Source organism: Anastrepha ludens, chromosome 4 (genome assembly GCF_028408465.1).
Source record: "Anastrepha ludens isolate Willacy chromosome 4, idAnaLude1.1, whole genome shotgun sequence".
Classification (NCBI taxonomy): domain Eukaryota; kingdom Metazoa; phylum Arthropoda; class Insecta; order Diptera; family Tephritidae; genus Anastrepha; species Anastrepha ludens.
Window position 1 is genome coordinate 40,240,916 of NC_071500.1, and position 15,825 is coordinate 40,256,740.

General features: G+C 36.0%; 1 pseudogene; it reads left to right on the forward strand.

The window, feature by feature from the left end:
- The first annotated feature begins 996 nt into the window (after positions 1-996).
- Positions 997-10,781, forward strand: LOC128862027 (uncharacterized; annotated as a pseudogene).
- The last annotated feature ends 5,044 nt before the right edge of the window (positions 10,782-15,825 follow it).

Genomic DNA, 15,825 nt, shown 5'->3' on the forward strand with positions numbered 1-15,825 from the left:
AACTGGTGCTATTTAAACCGTTTGTCACTAAATATAAGCAAATGCTTTCACGTAAAATATGCTAAATCAAACAATACTTTGGATACTTCGTATAGTATTGCTGGCTTACCTTTGCAATCCGTTGAGGATATTAAAGACTTAGGCGTTATTTTCGACTCTAAGCTGAATTTCACCAACCATGTTAACCACGTCATAAGACAATCATATGCGATTCTAGCATTCATACGCCGAAATTGTTCTGCATTTACCAACCCACACACTCTCAAAACATTGTATTGTGCTTTTGGTAGATCGAGATCAAAGTATGCCGCTGTTATTTGGAGACCATACCAAATAGGTCTGTCTAATCGGATTGAGAGAGTTCAGAAAGTCTTTCTTCGTTTTGCGCTCCGATCTTTAAACTTTTCTGAACCTATACCATCGCACCTCTCTCGATATTTATTGATTGACTTAAAACCACTTGATAGCAGACGATCTATTCTATCGTGATCATTTATTATTCGTATCATTTCTGAATCTATTTATTCAATTTAATATACCCAATATGAAGCTCCGACAGTACGAAACCTTGTAATTAGCTTCTCGAGAACCAATTATGGGGTGAATGCTCCGATTCCTAAGGCGTGTGCAGATTTAAATATGTTTTTCAATTCTTCTGGTGCTGATTTTACATGGCCGTAAGGCATCTTAGCCAATCATCTTAAATCGTTCTTTTCTTAGTAACTACTAAACTATTGTACATTAGCTTAATATAGGCTGTAAGAATGTATCCATTCAAAGACAATAAATAAATAAATAAAATAAATAAATAAATAAATAAATTTCATTTTAATAATTTTCTAAGTTAACATATATAATTGATTTTACGAATTTTGTTTTCTTATATATAATATATTAAATAATTTATTTTAATTTTAATATTACCTTATTTAGAAAATATGTACGATATGGCAGCATTAATGTTCATTTCTGTTCATTGTGTTGAAACAGCTGGCTGCGGCGTTGTGTGCAAGTGTAAAAAGTATACAAATTGGTAATATGGAGGAAGTTATTGAAGGAGATAAGTAAGTGTTTTGAGAAATAATTTTCTTTGTTGATTATTATTGTTCTTTTATGGTTGCAGGAGTCAGCGGCCTGACGAGAAATGTATCTTAGAGGAGGAACTAGCCAGACCAGAGGAACCTTCTTGTGGAAACAGAAAAACAGCTTGACAAAATAGAAACATCATTAACGAAACCTGCAACCAATCATGAGAGGTACTAAAATCCTCTCAAATATTCAGTTTCAAATGTTTCTATTATTTTAGCAATGCCCTAGCGCAGGCACCGGATCCCAAAGAAGCAAAAATATGCGTATCTGGGGGAAAAATTCAAGTGTATGGTTACATGAAAAAGAAGGTTTTGAGCCATTTAGAAGAAAAGGGTTGTAGCCCTAGAAGCCTTGATGAAGTGATTACTGCTTCGAAATTTAACAAACAGTATACTCGGGAAAATATGAAGTATAATTTTCTCGGTATCTATTCATTTAAATCGCAGTTCGCATAAATGGTAGACTATATGAATCAGCGTATCGAGATGGCTGAAACTAATGTACATGAGGAGTGCGGATCACTGAGTTTTAACAACATAGCAATTTAAAAAATGGAATTTGCCAGAGTTATGCTCAAATGAACCTGGCTTAGTTATCAATGCAATAGCGAACAAAGAGGATCTTCCTGAAGCAGAAGAGTTAGAGGGTGTGGACTTAAGGCAACGTTTTGGAAATATATGTATATATATATATATATTATATAACATGGAAATATTTTCTTATTTTCAGATCCGTCTACAAATTCATAGGAAATGCATTATTTGGATTGCCTCCAGCTAAATTAAATGAGAAAAGTGCGTAATTTTTCCCCAATGAATTTGAGGTATGTAAGTGAAGTCGGAGTTTCCATAGAGTAAGAGAGTTTGCTGGATCAGAGGAATTATTATAACCTTTTTTTAAGTTTCATTTTTAAATTAAAGTTAATGGATTGCCGAGTCTACAATTTATGAATTATAGCTTATATTCTCCAAATTTGAACAAATTGGTTTTGTAAAGTGGATGGGCCAAATTCCAGAGATATTCTTTGGGTTTTATCAATTCAATCAATTTTTCCACACAAGTTCGAGTTAACTTAACTTTTATCAGAGCCGCAATAATGCACCACAAACACAGCTACATATTGTAGGCAGATTAGAGCATATTTAGACTTTTACCATAGGCTCATTCTGGTCAGCCAGTTAATCCTAGTCAAAATAGAGTGCCGCTTGACATAAATATTTCTAATATCAAAAAATGTGAAAGTATTGAATTCAAATTCGAAATTTACTTAATAAATAAAAAAATATAATATAAGAAATATCTGTTTGATTTTATTGATATGGATCACTCCTACTTGATGTGCAACTTATATTACTAACTACCAAACTTACCAAATATTGCAGCTGCCAAAAGTACAGCCGTCGTGTCTGCGTGCTTCTGTGTTTTTTGTTTTTTTTTTTCAAAATGCTCTCTACAGCGACTAAAGTGTCCTGAAACCCTTTTGTGCGTTGTCGCTTCGGCTATTCTGTTTATTTCAAAGGCAGAGTGACGCAATTGTTTTTTAATTTATCCCCTTGAGTACAGATTTTTTTTCAGAAAATATTTGCATGTGGATATAATTTTTTGTTGCTTGGAGTAGTAGATTTTCCGTAAGAATTCATTTATTTCTAAAATATTAGTGACATATGTAGTGACTTCAAGTAATTAGAATTGCAACACAAAAATAAATTAATAAAAATAAAAAACGTCATCCGCTCCTTTGGCAAATAAGTGCATGAAGTGTCTCAGACGTTAAATATACCCAGGGGTTTAAGTGTGTCGCACATCTAATCACAGCAAGATAAAATTCTTAATGCTATTGTTAATTTTTCAGCAGCATTTTAAACCCTCTTATTCCGTGGTCAGTTAGACGATCACCGAGAAATAAACAATTTTTCGAATTACAATTTTTACATATCCACAATTTTTGTTGTGAATTTTAATGACATATATTTCTGGAGTGAAATAGAACTGATTTTAAAAAATTATTATAACTTTTTTATAAGCGCCATCGAACTGTGAGACCTTCTACGTTCCCACGTAGTCGGTTCTACGTTACCGTAACGACCCGGATTTATATCCGGCCAAGGACTGCCCCCTTCCAGCAGCATTTTCCGTACATGCATCGGAAATGTCTCTGCTGCTACAACAAGAACAACCTGTTTAAACAAAGCATTTAAAAAACTTCGAACTTTAAATAACCTCCATCTACGGTCCATTGCACAGGTAAAAGCAGTAGCTGTTTTGATTTTTTCTATTTATTCGATTTCTAAATTACCAAATTTGGTTTCAATTACTCTAAACTGTCAATCTTTGTTTATAGATTTTTATATTCTAGGGACCAAAGGCAAACGCGAAATGCATTGCTCTTGTTGTTTTTGTGCTACTGCTACGACCTGTTCAAGGTACCTCCTTTTTATCCAAATAGTTTTTAAAGGGATTTTTAGGCAGTATTTTATGAACCTACCGTTAGAAGAGTTAGACAATGACGACTACCAAAAGCCAGTTAAGACTGCCGTGAGTCTCCAGGCGTCCCGTCTTTTCATGTTGATCAATGTTGGCGCTTGTTTGAGATTGTAGATGGGCCATAACGTTGCCTGCTAATCAGGGTTGGGCACGGTGCACTAGATAATTAGTGCAATATGCGAATGTAGTGATTTGAAGATCTACAATCCGCGATTCGAAGGTATATATATATTAGCGTCTTGATGTTGTTCCTAGAGTTTCAAACCGACTCCGAACGGCAGATATTTGTTATGAGGAGCTTTTTCATGTCAGAAATACATTCGGAGGTTTGCCATTGTCTGCCGAGGGGCGACCGCTATTAAAAAAAACGTGTTCTTTGTTTTTGGTGTTTCACTGAGATGCAAGCCTACGTTCTCTCTGAAGTCCGAATGGTAGTCACGCACCAACCCATTCGGCTACGGCGGCCACGATTCGAAGGTACTTTGAAGAAATTGCGTTCTTGATTGCACCCAGTGGTGTGAATAGCGATTCTCCAAAAATGTTATTTATGACAGATCCCCCTCCTGCCAGTACATCTGCTTCTTCGTTACCTTCAACGTTACCAAGACGCTCAGATTTTTCAATTTTGAGTCTATGAAAATATATACCTGCTCCAACACCACAATCCTCTTTGAAGTGCCATAAAACTACTATGCTGCTCTAGTGCCGAAGTTGTTTAGTGAGAATCCCTTACTCCTTTCCTCCTGAGATGGCAAGAGAGTGGTAAAATGCCTATTAAATGTTACCGTCGGGATGATATAATCAGTCCTCTCCGACGTTTACTGAGTTTCTCGCAATAGTAGAAATAGTGGAAATGTGCAGAAATTATGTGCTGATTATCCTCGATTTATTTTTGTAGGACAAATGAAGTGGGAAATTCTTAATATTATATATTGATGGTATTTTCTCACGCTCCTCATCGCTTTATTATTTTATTGAATTTAAAACACATATTATAGTATAGAGTATACACGCTCCAGCCGGTGTACAATGAGTTGGGCGGTTGTTTAGTATACCATAAATGTTTCAACATGATAAACAACGCGTTGTCCAACTTTATTATTATTATATGCGTGGTGTAGAACTTTTCGCAAAATGCAGGATTCAAGTGAAATTTGTTCAATAATAATAATCGAATTGTTTATTTTATTCTTATTTTATATATTATTCTTATTTTATATATTAAAAAAAAAATTAATTAAAAAAATGAATTAATCAATTTTTTTTTAATTAAATTTTTTTTTATTTTTTAAATTCTTTTATTTAAACATTTTTTTTAAATTTTTTATTTTTTTTTTAATTTTAATTTATTTTTTTAATTTTTTTAAATTTTTTTTATTTTTTAACATTATTTTTAATTATCTTTTTAAGCTTTTTTTCTGTGGAAAGAACTAAAAAGAAAAATGTAAAATCTAAAGTTGGTTGTTGTTGTTGTTGTAACAGCATAAACATTCCCCATACTTACATACGGGGAATGCTGCTGGAGTGACAGTCCTTGACCGGATATAAATCTGGGTCGTTTCGGTAACGTAGAACCGACTGTCGTGGAAACGAATCATTAATTAGATTTTTAATCTAAATTTGGTTGTACAATCTGCTTATACACGTTCCAACTCATAGTGCAACCGCTAACTACGCCCACCAAAAATTAAAAACAATTTTAATTTTCACGCAACCGTTGTACAACCATACTTATATGATACAAGCGTGTATCCAATATGCCCATGTTGACACAACGGTTGGAGCGTGCATACTTTGCCTAATACATCATTATTCAACTTTCAGCGCCAGCATTGAGTCTAATAAAATTTTACCTTAGCGATCGTGCGTAAGCTGTATGTGCCAGTCACAGCTTATCCAGCTATTTGCCCATAACTAAAGGTGTGTCCCAAGGTTCTATTCTTGGCCCGTCAAAGATCTTCCAAACGTACTAAAACATTGTAATATTCATGTTCATGCCAATTATGTTCAATTGTATTTATGTTAGTTGTGACTTTGTGTCCATCAATAAATGTATTTTAATAACCTCAACAGTGATTTAGAAAACGTTAACAAGTGGGCCTGCGATAACGGGTTGCTATTAAATCCAAACAAATCACAGTGCATCGTTATTTACTAAAATACATTTAAATTTGACGACTGCAATGAAGTGAAACTGAATAATACTAAACTTTGTTCTATAGTGAAATAAACAAAGTCTATGGTATGCTAGGATTATTATAGACTATTCAGAACTTTATCCCCGTGAAAATTCGATTGCTTTTTTTGTCCTTGCGGTCCGTTTTTGCAACCTCCTACCACTGAAAATCAAAAGAATCAGAAGCACACTGCGCTTTAGAAGTGAACTGATATATAATATTACTTTGTTACCAATAGTTGCTAATATGTATGTATATCTTTCTTTTTATCTTTTTTCTTCTCTTGTGTTTCTATACCTTCACAACTTCAACATTCTTTATAAAGGGTGGTTAAGTTTCAAGCGCCGGTGTTGATTTTGAATAAAATAGAATTTTTTAAAGAAATTATTGTCATTTCTCTATATTATAATAATATTTGTATGGCTCAATTACGTATGGAACAAAACATCGACCAAATGGCCGCCGCGGACTCGGCGGCACACCTCCATCCGATGGTCCAAATTTTCGATGACGCTGAGGCATGCCGTTAATGTGCCGAATTATCTCATCCTTAGCCTTATCGACGTACACCTTTTTTTTCACATAACCCCAAAGAAATAAGTCCAACGGTGTCAAATCACATGATCTTGGCGGCCAATTGACATCGCCGCGACGTGAGATTATTCGGCCATCAAATTTTTCGCGCAAAAGAGCCATTGTTTCGTTAGCTGTGTGACAAGTGGCACCGTCCTGTTGAAACCACATATCATCCACATCCATATCTTCCACTTCGGGTCATCTCACGATAGCGAACACTATTCACAGTAACTAAAATAAATAAATAATTGGCGCGTGCACTTCTGTTAGGTGTTTGGCCGAGCTCCTCCTCCTATTTGTGGTGTGCGTCTTGATGTTGTTCCACAAATGGAGGGACCTACAGTTTCAAGCCGACTCCGAACAGCAGATATTTTTATGAGGAGCTTTCTCATGGCAGAAATACACTCGGAGGTTTGCCATTGCCTGCCGAGGGGCGACCGCTATTAGAAAAATGTTTTTATTAATTTTGCTTTCACCGAGATTCGAACCAACGACACAGTACAGTAACTGCCCTTGGAAAAAATACGGCCCAATGATGCCGCCGGCCCATGAACCGCACCAAACAGTCACTCTTTGTGGGTGCATTGGTTTTTCGGCAATCACTCTTGGATTATCATTCGCCCAAATGCGGCAATTCTGCTTATTAACGAATCCACTGAGGTGAAAATGTGCCTCATCACTGAAGATGACTTTCTTCACGAAGTGCGCGATATGAATTTCGATTTGAACGCCCGTTTTCATAATAAGCCTGAATAACTTTAACGCATTGCTCGATTGTGTATCTTTCCATGGTTCAATTTAAGCTAGTCTGAAATTGAAAAATGTCAAATAAAATGCAGAAAAAAACTTGACATTTAGGTGTGGTTCACATTCAACATAGGCCCTTGAAATTTAACCATCCTTTATTTTATATCCTACTGACTCTGCTAACCCACTCCTAACTCCATATACATTACCTTTATGTGTACTTACGCTATGTTATTATTAAGAATAGTAGTCATAAGTTCAAGCACTGTTAAATTACTTTTGGTTGTGTGCTTTATAAGAAAACTAGCAAACCCGGCCCGCTTCGCTGGGCACACTAAAATAGAATAGATATGGTTTAGAACAGAAAAGATATGGTTTTCATATTATTTATTTCTTTATTCTCATACTATTTATTTATTTATTCAATACCACGTTTTGGTCTCTATCTCGAGACCCTAGTCACGGAGCGGCATGAAAAATACTCTGAACTAAAGCATTCACCAACAGCTTCCATTTGATACCCATATTGAACATACACATCCGAAGGTTACCCGGGTCCACGTTTTGACCTATATCTCGAGACCCCTGTCACGGAGCGGCATGAAAAATACTCTGAACTAAAGCATTCACCAACAGCTTCAATTTGATATCCATATTGTACAAACACATTCTAGGCTCCATGTTTTGGTCTCTATCTCGAGACCCTAGTCACGGAGCGGCATGAAAAATACTCTGAACTAAAGCATTCACTAACAGCTTCCATTTGATACCCATATTGTACATACACATCCGAAGGTTACCCGGGTCCACGTTTTGACCTATATCTCGAGACCCTAGTCACGGAGCGGCATGAAAAATACACTGCACTAAAGCATTCACCAACAGCTTCCAATTTATATCCATATTGTACAAACACATTCTAAGGTCCACGTGTTGGTCTCTATCTCGAGGCCCTAGTCACGGAGCGGCATGAAAACTACTCTGTACTAAAGCTTTCACCAACAGCTTCCATTTGCTACCCATATTGTACATACACGTCCGAAGGTTACCCGGGTCCACGTTTTGACCTATATCTCGAGACCCTATCTACCAATAGGTATTCAAACTATACGGAAACCATCTTCAATACCTACTTAACAATGTGTGTAAGTTTGGTTTAATTCGGTTTAAAGACACGGTGGGTCCACGTTTTGGCATATATTTCGAGACCATAGTCATCAATAGGTATGAAAATTACCCCACATTAAAGCACTTATCGACAGCTTTCATTTGATGCCCATATTGCACATCCACAACCAAAGGTTACCCGGGCCCACGTTTTGACCTATATCTCGAGACCCCAGTCACGGAGCGGCATGAGAAATACTCTGTACTAAAGCATTCACCAACAGCTTTCAATTGATATCCATATTGTACAAACACATTCTAGGGTCCACGTGTTGGTCTCTATCTCGGGGCCCTAGTCACGGAGCGGCATAAAAAATACTCTGAACTAAAGCATTCACCAACAGCTTCCATTTGATACCCATATTGTATATACACATCCGAAGGTTACCCGGGCCCACGTTTTGACCTATATCTCGAGACCCCAGTCTCGGAGCGGCATGAAAAATACTCTGTACTAAAGCATTCACCAACAGCTTCAATTTGATATTCATATTGTACAAACACATTCTAGGGTCCACGTTTTGGTCTCTATCTCGAGACCCTAGTCACGGAGCGGCATGAAAAATACTCTGAACTAAAGCATTCACCAACAGCTTTCATTTGATACCCATATTGTATATACACATCCGAAGGTTACCCGGGTCCACGTTTTGACCATTTTCCCGGCAATTATTCGAATTTTTCTCACCTTTTAAACCTTCCCTAGACCTCCACGAATAATTCAAGACCAAGATAAGATAAATCCGTTCAGCCATTCTCGAGTTATAAGCAAACATAGGGACAGATTTTCACATTTATATATATAGATAGAATAGAAGATAGATAAAATAAAATAAATAAATAAAAATAAGTCACACTCATCTAATATATATACAAACTTTCTTTTTAGATTCTTGTTGGTGAAGCCAATACGAATGTTGGCGATTGTGCGACAATGCTCCTGAACAATCGATTACAAAACTACAAGGAGCTGCCGTTTTGCAGGGAGAAAGAAAAAAGTAGCATCGACGCTTTATGTCTAGAGGATGGACAGAAATTTACTCAATAATGAAAGGCGGGCACGCTCTGCATATTCCAAATAAAATTGGGCTATACTAATCTGTATTTTATATTTTTTGAATTGGTGATTTTGTTCGTAAAGATTATAATACCATTGCAAATAAAAAAAATTATTGTAATATGTTGATAGAATTAAAACGCACCACTTTAAATATTTGTCCACATTTATTACACACTCAAATATTATTCCGTACTTTAAAAGAGTTGACACAAATTTGTATATATGAATGTAGTAATTTTTATGTTAATTAATTCCTCTTATTCTTTGTTACAATAACCCACGCCGATTTACTTATCACTTGCACGTGTTTAAATTTACGCCTCAAAAAGATTCATTCAACCTTTAAATGAAATTGCTTGTTGCATGTAGTTTACTTAAAAAAAAGCTAAACTGAGTGTTCAGAGTTTTATGGAGTGTTGTAAAAGTGACAGATAACATATTTTATGTTTTATTTTGCATGTACACGTGAATGTGGATTTTATTTGACAATTAGAAAAACGTCAAAGTTTATGTGGGTTCAAAATTCTTTCTTTTTCGACGGGTTCAATTTTTTAGCTAATTGAGAAGGTACAGTTTTTAGTGTAAATTTTATTAAGTAATTAAACTACATATTTTACGACTAGAAGTACATATGTATGTGTTACATAAGTGTTAACATAATTCTGTAAATAGTTTTTAGTTTTATAAAGTAGTTTGGCTTTGTTGTAATAGACTGCAATAACCAAGTTGTTGCTAATTTAAGTAAGGTAAAGTACTTTGCGGTGTGCTTTGTGTAGTTTGTTTTAGTTATTTTTGGCCTAAGGAACTTCTTGGACAAGTCCTTCGGTAGAGCACATTTACCATATAAGAATATCTAAAACATACTAATACGCGGAGTGTTACACCACATTCCATATCTGTTTATGCATATTTGTATCTATGTATGCACTATATATAATATTATAATATAATAATTACACTAAAGTAGTTTGTAAAAATAATAAACTGCTTACAAAATTTGGCAATTGCCCTTGACTGTAGCAACTCATTTTTGATTACTAAAATTAATAATACAATTTATTTATTTATGTACGCGTTACATATGCAAATAAGTTAACTTAATTAATTCAAATTCAGTCGTGTTTGAGCTTTTGCTTTCCCCTTATACATTTTTAATACATGAGTATGTATGCAATTAATATATGGTTGTATGTACATAAAAATATGTGCGTTTCTAATGCGAAAGAAATTTTGTAAAGTACATTTTTTATAGCAATCAAACAAAAAGGCTTCAGACTAAAAAAAGCGACAAATTGGATGCATTTTTGCCAGCGATAGGACTTAAATGCATAATTTTTCCTTTGTATGTTTGCTAACTAATAAATACTTGTACGAAGAAGAACCAATAAATAAATTAATATATTATTTAAAAACCTTTTACGGCCTGAATTATATGGCATGGGCTTGGACAATACGATTTCACCCTATTGGTCTACTCTCTCTCTGGCTACGTGAAAAATATGGTCTATACCAGGGTGGCCAAGCTCCTTGATAGTCCGAGCCATTTTTAAAAATTTGAAATCTTTCGCGAGCCGCAATTAAATAAGTATTTAAAAGATATGCATAAAATGGTATTAAACATTTTTTTTACAGAAACTGAATTTAAATATTAAAAATTAAAATTACATTTATTTCACTATTCATATTATTTAAAAAAAACGTTTTGCTATTGAAGTAAAAAGGAAATAATAATAAAAAATATCAATGAAAATAAATTAATAAAGACGTACAGGGTTTGATTGAAAAGTAATGAGCCTTCTCGCGTGGAGCGTCTACCAAGCAATCAACCGAATCGGCTGGTGGGGGAAAATGATCGTTGGACCTTCCCCTTCCACTAGAAACCGGTCCCCTGTTTGAAAAATGAAAATGCAGCGATCGTTGGAGCAACGATACTTGATCAAATTTTGCGTAAAGCTAAACAAAACGAGTACCGAAACCATTGGGCTACTCAAGGGGCTTACGGTGCTCCTTCGGCTGAAAAACCGCGTCGCCCGGGTTCGGCCCGACCTCGTCAACAATTGGACCCTCCATCACGACAATGCGCCGGCGCACACCGCCTTCCTCTGCACCTCTGCATGGGCCAAGATGGGGGTTCCGGTACTTCCCCACCCTCCCTACAGCCCAGACCTTTCCCCTCCGGACTTCTTCTTGTTCCCGCGCCTGAAAAGAAAGTTGAGGGGGAGGTGTTTCGACTCGATCGAGGCGATCCAAAAAACTGTGACAGCCGAATTGAACGCGATTCCGGCGAATGAGTTTAAAAAATGTTTCCTGCAGTGGAAGGACCGCTACCAGCTCAAGGGTCCTATTTTGAAGAAGATTAGTTGTATAAGCCAAAAGGTTTAATAAAACTGCTTAAAAAAATAAGGCTCATTACTTTTCAATCAAACCCTGTAGGTAGAGGAGTCAAGCCCATCGTAGTAACAAAAGGCCACAGAATGAGTTAACGAAGATGCATCAAAATGCCGCTAGGGTTTACATAACTTTTAAATTAACCCTTTGGGAACGAGTGCCGGCATATAGCCGTCCAAATTAGTTCGTAGCTGCAAGGCTCGCGGCGTCTGTCGTTCTGAGCGATAAGATACGCATAGGTATAGTAAACGTGTTCATTCAAAGATATTAGGGGCGATTAGTGATGAAGTCTTATCTTCCTTATAATGTCAACTTACGATGTGAGACGACGGTAGATTCAGAAGAAATTTCAGTTCTTCGATTCAGTCTCTCAGTGTCAGCAGGCTTTTCATATATTTTATCCTACGCACGATGGCAAAGCGATCTAGAGATGATACGTTAGATAGTCACAGTTCTGACGAATATTACTTTGAATCTGATAAGCCGGAAGATGACATTACATCGTTAAGTGGAAGTTAAATCCGTGCAATAAGACATCCACTGAGGCATTTCAACATTAGCAGTGATAGCAGTTTTTTTATAATTATTTTTTGATTTTATAAAAAAAATGTTCTTGTTTATTATAAATCCTTAGTTTTTATAACGTTCAACGTATTTATTTTCTTTACTGTGCACTCCAATACCTCTCGTCCTCAGCGAAGCTCGCCCATCGAGCGGCTCCGGCCTCAAAGGGTTAAATTTAATCAATATTGAAATGCAAATATTTATTAAACGAAATATTTTATAAGGGCGAAAAAGCGAACTAACTTCCAATCTCTTAAAGGTGTGGTTGAAACATAATATTTTTTATTTTGGATTTCATTTCACGCTTTTGTCCCATATGACACACATAAACCAGACACACATAAATTTGGAAAAAGTATTATTTTGCATTCATTACTAATGAAATCCCTAAAACAGGTTGGCATTTTTTGCTGTACACATCGTCATAATCAGCTAAATCCGATTTTCTAGATATAAGCTCGCTTATGGTACGTTCATCGTCTAAAAATTTCTTGGGTTTTAGTCTTGGTAATACCGTTTACTCTAGCAGGTGATTCAATGTTTGGAAGCTTGCAACAATATTTTGGAGCCCATTTACCTGTATTGCCTACAACCTTGGGTTAACTCCTAGGAAGCAACATATACTTGAAGAAGTACTGGGAAAGGGCGCACAGTCTATATACTTATATGTTTAACAAGTACTACTTGATTTTCTGAAACTGATGGTATCATTTTCTCCCTTCTTCTTGATAGGCGCTTGCCATTCTCTTTGCACAACTAATAATTCATATAGAGCAGTTTACTTTTTAAAAATTTTGCTGTTGCCGGTATAGATATTGGCTAATTTACGATCAACTCTACTTGATCAACCCACAATTTCATAGTTCTTAATTTAGTATGAACTTTCCTACTATGCAGAGAACGTTTCCATCCAAACTCAATTTTTTTTTTACATAAATTGCCGCAAGCATGACTTATATATTTTATAAATAAATATTTTTTGAAGTACAGCTAAGAAACAACGGTACGATTCCTAGTACATATTTCGTTGGAAGCGAATTATTTTCATAGAATTTTCGAATAAATTTTTTGCTTTGCAGTTTTTTCAGTGGAATATTTACGACTACGTTTACTATACTCAAATGATCTTTAACTGGATGAGAGGTGGAATAATGCCCTTTTAATTTATGTATTTTGTTGGTGCCTTTCTTTGCACGTGCAATTATAACTGTATATAATTTATAAATAGGATAATTTAAGGGTGTGGCAGATCATTCACAGCAATTATTTGTGATATGTAAATTTTATTTAATTTTTTCAGGCAATTGGTAATACTCACTTTGGTAAGCTTAGTCATTTAGCGATACTCAGTCGAATAGCGCGCAAAAGTGATCCAAATATAAATGAAAATTTAGGGTGCTGATTATTACACATATTCAAGAAAAGGCTTTGCATCCACAAAACACATCCAAGCTTATGTGGGTGATGTGTGCGTACTAATCAGGGTGGTCACTAAAAGCTGTATGCAATAAAATCCAAGTAGCTCTAAACAAGATTTAGCATTGGCGCGAATTGCATTGTCTTTCGGTGAATCCTATAAAATGCACCTTGGTACTTTTCACTTGGAAACGCAATATGGAAGGCCTGTTACTACCAACATTGAAAGGAGTAACACTGAAACTGTCTTCTGCGGTCAACAACTTAGAGGTCAAAACGTATTATGTAGCAAGATGACCTGAAACACGCACGTTGAGCGGAAGGTCTCTCGAGTATTAAAAGTCTTCTGGCAGGCTAAGATAATCTTTGCCAAGACATGGCGTCTAAAACCGTTCTAAGAACACTGGTTGTACATCACCCTAATTAGGACCATTATTACATACGCCTCTGTAGGCTGGTGGAAAGCTACTGTGGTTAATTCTATATAGCAAGATGAACTGGAAGACGTTAAGCAGAAGGGCTCACAAGCACTAAAAGTCTTCTAGCAGGCTAAGACAACGTTTGCCAGACATGGGGTCTAAGACCTGTAAGAACACTGGTTGCACATCAGCCTAATTAGGACCATTATTACATACGCCTATGTAGTTTGGTGGAAAGCTACTACGGTTAATTCCAAAGTAAAACCCTTTAACGGACAAACGGACTACAGAGAAGTGTGTGCTGGAGTATCATGGAAGCTATGAGTACGACATTTGGCGATGCCTTTAATGCCATCCTGAACTTCAACCTCTAGATCTTCAAATTCGAAAGGAAGCGATGAAGGCGGCGTACAGCCTCAAGCTAAACGGAGTCTGAGGAAACGAGGAAAACACTGACCACTGCCAGATCTGCCACCAGTTGTCAGAGCGGTGCAAACTGTTCCCGATGCCGCCGGACAATCGGGTGCCTTACGCGACCGCAAACCAATTTTTCAGTCTTACCATTCATTTAATATATATTGTGTCTCTCTACTTCTTCCACTGTAATCTATCCGGGTGTAGTATAATAGTCCTCCTGTCTTGTGTTTGGACCTATCTGACTCCCCACAAATCTAATTTCTAATCTAATCTAATGTAATCTAAGTTAATGCATTCACTGTTTGGTTGGGTTTTGGGTTGACTACGTTGACTTCCTCGAAAATGTTGCAGGTAGTGCTGTTATGGTGAGCGGCGAACGTTAACATGACATGATAACAAATCTTTTATGGTCTGAATTAGATGGGATTGGACTATATGTGGATTCAACAGGACGGTTCCACTTGCCACACGGACCATGAAACAATTACGAACGAAGTTCCGCATACGAATTATCTCACGAAACAAGAAGGTCAAATGACCGCTGCGATTTTGCGATTTGACACTATTGGCCTTGGTATGGTCTATAAAAAAGGGGCGTCCAAGCTCCTTGAAAGTCCGAGTCATTTTTTTAAATTTCAATTTTTTTCGCGAGCCGCAATTATATTTATATTTAAAAGATATGCAAAAAATGGTATTAAAAAATTTTTTTTACAGAAACTGAATTTAAATATTAAAAACTAAAATTACATTTATTTCACTTCTCTTGATACGTCCTTAAAATTTGGTGAATAATTGGTGACAGCACTTCTTAGTAATTCTTTGAGATGCTGGCTCGTTAATATCGATCGTTTTTTTTTCGACCAATGCGACAAACAGCCTTTTATAATTGAGGATACTTCGATTCTGGTACAAATTTCCAAAATTCAGTAATCGACGTCGACTTATATTTTAATTGCAAAGCTTGATCTTCTTATATCTCTATTAATTCTAATTCTCCAGATGCTTTTTAGACCATAATTATATTAGAAATGGAAAACTCACCGTGAATTGTGAATGGATTCAGAAAAAAAAATCAAGAGACGTAACGAATTCGTAACAAAAATGAAAAGGGAACTCTGGTGCATTTATCGAGAGGCAAAAATAATCCTTCTAAGAGTTGAATGTGGCTCATGAGACCATTGGCGTTTGAAGTGATATATAGGTTGAACTATGACAAAAAGTAAGGAAAATTTTGATATGCCCAACCTGTGTTGCCAGGGGTGTTATGGTAAGTATGTAACATATATTTTATTTCATACATAAACGTCATGAACTAAATATT